We start from the raw sequence: 7,951 nt of genomic DNA, 5'->3' as shown, positions 1-7,951 counted from the left end.
ATGTAGAAATTTCAAATTACGCATAGTACTTATTATTGTTTTTTTTATCTACTTAAATATTTCAAGTCGGTACGTTTAATATATTTTACCTTAGTTAAGGCTGGTCGTACATCGGTGATAGCCCAGTGGGTATTGTAAGGTTAAGTTGAATTTTCGTCACAGATAAATGCCATTCTAAGCTAGATTATCAATACGAGATGATATGCAAATCAATAAAATGAATCCTTTTGATAAAAACAGTCATGGATTTGGAGTATTTATATTTGATAAGAAGGTGCTGGCACGTTTGAACGTTGGACGGACTGGTGACTATAGCGACGCGGGGATTTAAAAAAAGAAAAGGGAGAACAAAGAAAGGGATGGCGGAAAAAAAGTGACATCGGATGTTTGGGATGATTCGGCGAGATTTTAAAAAGGAATATATTAGTAAAAGAGTAATTATTTTAAGACTCTAAATTGGAAGTATATTGTTTGCGCAATTGACAAATTATATAGTGTATTCTGAAATTGGTTTTTATTTGGAGGGCAGAGTTCGACTCCCGGCATGCAGCTCTAACTTTTCTAAGTTATGTGCGTTTTAAGCAAGTATTACTTGCTTCAACGGTGAAGGAAAACATCGTGAGGCAACCTGCATTCCTAAGTGTTCTATATAATGTTCTCATAGGTGTGTGGAGTAGACCATTCCGCATTGGGCCAGCGTGGTGTAACACCGATAACGGGTCGGTATGATGCTGATGTCATATCGGTTTCTGCCCCTTGCGTGGTAATCCGTACTTCTTCTACTTTCTCAGTAATTCTTATTTTCGATCAACTTTGGCGCGGTGGTGAGCGCAGTTGTTTTAAACGGGATGTCCTGAATTCGATTCAGCGGTGGGACGCTTCGGCCGTGGCTTATTACAACCTTATCGGAAAAGACGTGTCGCCAAGCGACTTAGCGTATATTATGCCGCGTAGAAACCGATGAGGGGGTGCCATACCCCAGAGGTTATCCCGCTACCATCTTGGAATGCACCGTCACTTAGCATCAAGTGCTATTGCCATAATGGGCTAACTTGCAGTGGCGTGCATAGAAGGTATGCACAGGGTATGCAGATGATATAAAATGAAGAAAATCTCTTCAAAATCTCCAGTACCTACTAGTTATAAATACTTAACTGTAGGCATTTTATAACTCTTACAATGCCTATCCTTAAGTTTTTTATAACTCGTACTGGAGATTTTCTTCATTTTATATCATCTGCATAACCTGTGCATACCACTGCACGCCTCTGCTAACTTGTAATTTAAAAAGATTAGAAAAAGGTAAAAGTTGGATAGAAGCAAATCATCAAATATCAAAATTAAGCTTAATTTGCTATACTCCGCGAAAAGCAGGAGAATCTGTGTGGTGTAATTTATAATTTCTTCAATCCTTATACCCCACACCAAACAGATCTTCGGCAATATACCCTCTACGCACGTTTCGCTCCGAAACCGGAGCATCATCAGGAGATGTTGACTTTACAAGGACAATCTTAACAATTATTCATTGTAAAGTCAACATCTCCTGATGATGCTGCGGTTTCGCAGCGAAACGTGCGTAGAGGGTATATTGCCGAAGATCTGTGTGTCCGAAAAGGTAAAAGGTTACTTAAGCATAGATCGATTGAATTTGTCGATATTTCGACCCAGTTGCATGGATCGTGGTCACGACGGGACTCACGAGTCCCGAAAATCTTAGTTTAAAATCTCTAACACGTTAGCCCGCTACCATCTAAGAATTCATCATGGCTTACCACTAGGTGAGATTGCAGCCTAGGGATAACTTGTACTAAAATAAAGAAATCGAGGAAAGAGAGAAAGATGACCTTTGCCCAGCTATGGAAGGCTGAACGGATATGCTGTTAGTCATAAAAAAAGTTTCCCAAGCAATTTCGATGCTCTATTTGTGTGTACTGCTTGTAAACGCAAGCAAATATTATTTTATGACGCCAATATAAAATTAAGTGCACTGAATTTTTAAACTCAGCGAATATAAAATTGATTGCACCTAATTGCTCGGGCGATATGACCAATGTGCGGTCAGCCTAAAGGGTTTTTTAATTGGAAACATTAAAAAAATAATTGAAACTCTAGTCTTTCAATAATAATTGTTTTATTGATAACAATACGCTCCACGTATACTCAAGACTAGTATTTTATTTTATTTATTTGGAAAACAAATAAATAAAATAGTGTGAGTAAATATAGTGTAAATGTATGTTATATAGTTACAACTTTAGATAAGATAATTCCAATAAGCCAGTGAAGTTTTTAGAAATTTGATGGTACATGTTTACTAGGCACATTTACAAACGTTTGATAGCGCATTGGGTGGGAGCTAGACTTCATTTTTGAGGGGCCGAGTTCGAATCCGAGCACCTCTAACTTATGTGCGTTTTAAGTATTTTTTTATTTTTATTCTACAATACACACATCGCCATCTAGTCCCAAAGTAAGCGTAGCTTGTGTTTTGGGTACTAAGATATCTGATGAATATTTTTTATGAATAATATACATAAATACTTATAATGTATAGATAAGCACCCACACACTGAAAAACATTCATGTGCATCACACAAGTGTTGTCCAGTTGTGGGAATCGAACCCACGGCCTTGGACTCAGAAAGCAGGGTCGCTGCCCACTGCGCCAATCAGCCGTCAAATAGTCAATTTAAATATCACTTGCTTCAACGGTGAAGGAAAACATCGTAAGGAAACCTGCATGCCTGAGAGATCCACATAATGTTTTCTAAGGTGCGTGGAGTCCACCAATCCACACTGGGCCAGCGTGGTGGACTACGGCCTTAACCCCTTCTCATTGTGGGAGAAGACCCGTGCTCTGTAATGGGTCGGTAATGGGTCGATGTGATGAAAATGGTAAATAAAAAACAAACATATCAATAATATTCCTTTATTAAAAACTGTAAAAACGTTATAAACTTTATAATTTCTAAACAATATGATTAAATACATCTCAAGATTTCAGCATTTCTGTATATTTATATAATAATCGCAATAAAAAACGATGGGCCGATAAAATAAAACACTACCTTCTTAATATAATTTTAAATAAAATTTTCTTATCTATTTTTTCGTTTTAGAATACTTGACTAGAGCGTGAAATAAACTTTTCGTTAGCACTTATTTAGAACTGTCAATTTAGTTTACTTAAGAGATTTTTGTACAAAATAGTTGGAAACGGTTTTGTGCTAGTGTTTTTAAGTGAACACTAAAATTAATTTAATAGTTTTATTTATTAATGTCATCTAATGAGTTGATTATTGTTAATTGATTAAGGCACTCGATATAATTTATTATTTTTAAGGCAAAATGTGCATTACTTTTTTAAAGTTATTATTTTAATAATAAGAATGGAATTTGAAGAGAATCCCGTATACAGATGTATACGGTCGCATCTTCAAATTCCAGTCCCATGCAGGTGCGAATTTCTAAAGCTCTGAAGCCTTAGTAGGTACAAGAATTTCGCGCTCGCAATCGTTGTCGCATATCAAACTATGCATCGTCAAAGTAAAATGAACTAAGTGTAACTAGTTTTAAAGTCGCAAATCCTGTGCTTCTGCGTTTTGTTTTACAACCGTTCTGTCAAAAGAACGAGCTAAAGAATTATAGACAAATTTGAGCTTTAGTGGTTTGCAAATAGGTTTCATTTTACTCCGATGTTAAAGTACGACACGCTCGAAAACGATTTTAGCTAGCAAATCTTTACTAAGGCGGGTGAATCGAATATTATGTCTCCGCCTTTAATAAAATCATTAATGTAAGTACAAATTTCAGATTTATATAATTTTCTTTCTTCGTTACACTATTATTACAGAACTTCGAAAAGATAACTTTAAGTCACATAAAATAAAGCAAAAATTCAATTTGAGTACAGACAATGTTGATTCCATAGGAATCCAAAAATTTCCGTTTATATATTTAAAAAAAAATTACACAAAAACATCAAACTACAGAAGCATCCTATACATACATGTAAATATATTTAATATATCATAGTATAGTTTTTTGGCACCAATTCTTATTATATTCTTATATATGATCCGCCGCTACTGGAGGATATTCGCACCGCATTTACGCGCCCGATTTTAACAGATCCGACGGTACTGGACTTTTGTTCTTCAGTGTATCGTCTACTTTCTACGAGGATGGACGTTGTAAATGGCGGCTGTGTGCAGCACACCACACCCCGCACCCCGCACCCCGATGTCCATAATGTTTTAAAGGTGTGTGAAGTCCACCAACCCGCACTGGGCCAGCGTGGTGGACAACGGCCTACAACCTTCTCATTCCGTGCTGCGTACGGGCCGGTTATACAGTTGACATTGGTTATGAATACTACTTAATAATATATGTATAACATGGACTTAAATGTTAGTAAATTACATTAAATATTATAAATACAATTTTTATAAATCCAATACAAAAATATATATTGTATAACGTACCTATATATATATATATATATATATATATATAACTCTGCTCTAAGTAACACATTACTATATCTTAGGAACACACATATAAGGCCTATAATATCTCGGTTTTGAGTTATGAGAAGTGATCGGAATGGGTGGAGCAACTTTTAATATTTATATAAACTTCGAGGAACAGAGAAAAAAGTTGAGACTTCCTTTCGACTACATTTTTTTTCGGGACATTTCTTACTCACAGTTAAGTATACAAAAGGGCCATAGCTTTAGTATTTAAAAAAAAAAATCAGTATCCATTATTGGTTTAAGGGTAATTGTATATCATTTTGTAACAAATTACAAGATGAAATCCTTGAGATGTCTCTCAATGAGTTCAAAGTTTTTATAAAACGTAAGCTTATAGGAAAATCCTATTATTATGTTAAGGATTACATGAATGTTAAAAAAGCTTAGGTATAAATTGGTCTAACTTCACAGCGAAATGTTAATTCGATTGTGAGATGGTGTTAACAAAAAAAACCTGGCTAAGTTTGTTGTGAGCTACTCTTAGAGCAGGGCGCGTTGTGAACCCTCCTAGCTTTAGTTTTAAGTAAACGAATGTAGTTATAAATAAATAAATAAATATACTACGACAATACACACATCGCCATCTAGCCCCAAAGTAAGCGTAGCTTGTGTTATGGGTACTAAGATAACTGATGAATATTTTTTATGAATAAAATACATAAATACTTAGATTACACATATAAACAGCCAGACACTGAAAAAAAATTCATGCTCATCACACAAACATTTTCCAGTAGTGGGAATCGAACCCACGGTCTTGGACTCAGAAAGCAGGGTCGCTGCCCACTGCACCAGTCGGCCGTCAGTTATCGCCATCCCCTTACATTAGTGGTAACATGTTATATGTATGAACGCTTCATACACCTGTGATAAGGTCTACATGAATAGAACATTTTTGAATTTGAATTTACAAGAACTGCTAAAAATTCAAAAGGATATGTAGTTTTGGTATTGGCGGTTTTCTGAAATCCCGTGGGTACCGTTTGATAAAAAAGTACTCTATGCCAAAAATTAAGTTTATCGATTGCTTATTGAGGGCTTGAAGGAATGACATACAAATAAGCTCTTTATCGGTCGGACGGTCGGTTGGCGCAGTGGGCAGCGACCCTGCTTTCTGAGCCGTGGGTTCGATTCCCACAACTGGACAATATTTGTGTGATGAACGTGAATGTTTTTCAGTGTCCTGGGTGTTTATCTATATATTATAAGTATTTATGTATATTATTCATTAAAATCATTCATCAGTTATCTTAGTACCCATAACACAAGCTACGCTTACTTTGGGACTAGATGGCGCTGTGTGTATTGTCGTAGTATATTTATTTATTTATTTATTTATTAGCTTCACCTGTATGTTTCTGTTATATTTTTATTTATAGACGAGCGCTTGACTGCAATCACGCCTGATGGTAAGCGATGATGCAGCCTAATGTGGAGCGCGCTTGCCTAGAAGATGCCTATTCACTCTTTATTTGAAGGTACTCATATTGTAGGCACTGGGGAAAATGGAAGCTGGAAGAGCATTCCAGATCCTGGCGGTGCGAATCAGAAACGAAGATGCGAAGCGCTTCGTACGCGTCCGCGGTATATCGACCACGTAGGTATGCAGATCCTTACGGTGCCTCGCGGTTCTATGGTAAAAAAGCGAGGGGGATGTATGTTTGTAACCTACTCTTTTGTACATGGTTTTGACCATCATCAAACGGTCTGATTTCGTTCAAACTTTGAAGATATATCGAGGATCGATGACAATACACTAATTTGATAGGATTATTCCATTTTGCAGTTTGGAAAATAAAATTTTTGTTAATTTATATATATTTCATCTACAAAATAATCGATTTGCTACTGGATACTTTTATTTAGCACTAACGTACCCAGCCCGCTTCGCCGGGCTAGATTTTGCTTTATTTTATTTAAACAATAAACTTACATCATTACATTTTTAATTTAAGTCTCATAATATATTAAATCATTTATTTCTCTCCGTATACATTCTCTTCTATTCTCTTCTCGAGCGGGTGAAGATCATTATCTACACCCATGTACACCCAACAATAGAATATCATCATAGTTAATAAAAGCTGTATTTGACAGTTTGACAGTTCAAAAATAGGAGTGCTCCGAGCGTCACCAAAGTTTACAGGATTACTCGCCAGGTTAATCCGGAGATTCCCTGAAAGTTTCATTGAAATCGGTCCAGCCGTTTCGGAGCCTATACGGATCATACCCACACACTTTCTCTTTTTTGTCATTTTTGTCATTACAGGAAAAAGTTATCCTAATACGACAATGCAGCATGTTATGTAAATTTTAATAATATATATAACTATAGTTTATATGATAAAATCCAAATCGCTATATTTGTGAGTTCACTCAGAGTGCAACAAAATAAATATAGATAATGTCTCTTTAAAGGTTTAAATGTCAACTTTCATTCATTTGTTTTACAGTACAGCATAAGTGGCCCTATCCTACTAACAATATGTAAAAATAAATAAATAATATATTTAATTTTTCTTAACTCTCGTAAACCAAAGAAAGCGAATTCTTTAACAGTATTAATAATAGCATTTTTAGTGATGTCCCGAAATGTACGCGAAAAAAAATATAGTAGTGAGGAAGTCTCCATTTTCCGTCCCTGTTCTGCGATACTCTACCTATTCCGATCACTGACCATTAATAATATTAGACAAGACAAAGGGGCGATTTCGTAAGAAAATTATATCCATTTTATGGCTTAAAACTTATTTAAACTTGTTTTACAGCTAACTCTAATTTTGTTCGATGCATTACGATTTCGATAGTATTGCTAAGACGGTCAGGTTGCCTGTGAGATGTTTTACCTACGTTTACCTATTCGATCGCGTTAAAGTTAACTACGATTTCTATGGAACCTAAATAGCGCCATCTAGTGGCAATACTTGGAAACAGTATTGGATGTTAGGAAATCCTCAAAAATAACATTTACTTTGTGATTGCTAGAGAGAAAAAAAAACGTTTTACGAACTCACAAGTGATGTCTTACTGAGTTAGATGGCGTCTAAAGTAAAGACACCGATTCGGCAGATCGTAAAGTTTAAGATACTCGTAAACAGACACTTGACAGATGCAAGAAAATATAAATTCGCTTGTTTTTTAATTATCTTAAATCCATACGAAAAATTAAAAATATGATAATACAAAAACACAAAATACCTCCTACCTTGTGTCAATAAGAACCATAGACAAGTTAGGTTATATGAGTTGCCGAGTGAAAATCGATTTTTGATTGGTAAATGCATGCCTTGGTTTCTTCTTTTATAAGGCGTTACTAAAATCGTACCGTATCGTTTTGTTTGTATTATCATGTTTTTCTTTCAGAAGTAGCACTTCTGTCCTGTGTGATTTGCACAGGGTTTTTTTTTATCTGC

This window comes from Pararge aegeria, chromosome 27, assembly GCF_905163445.1.
Source record: "Pararge aegeria chromosome 27, ilParAegt1.1, whole genome shotgun sequence".
Taxonomy (NCBI): Eukaryota; Metazoa; Arthropoda; class Insecta; order Lepidoptera; family Nymphalidae; genus Pararge; species Pararge aegeria.
Note: the sequence above shows the minus strand (reverse complement) of the source record.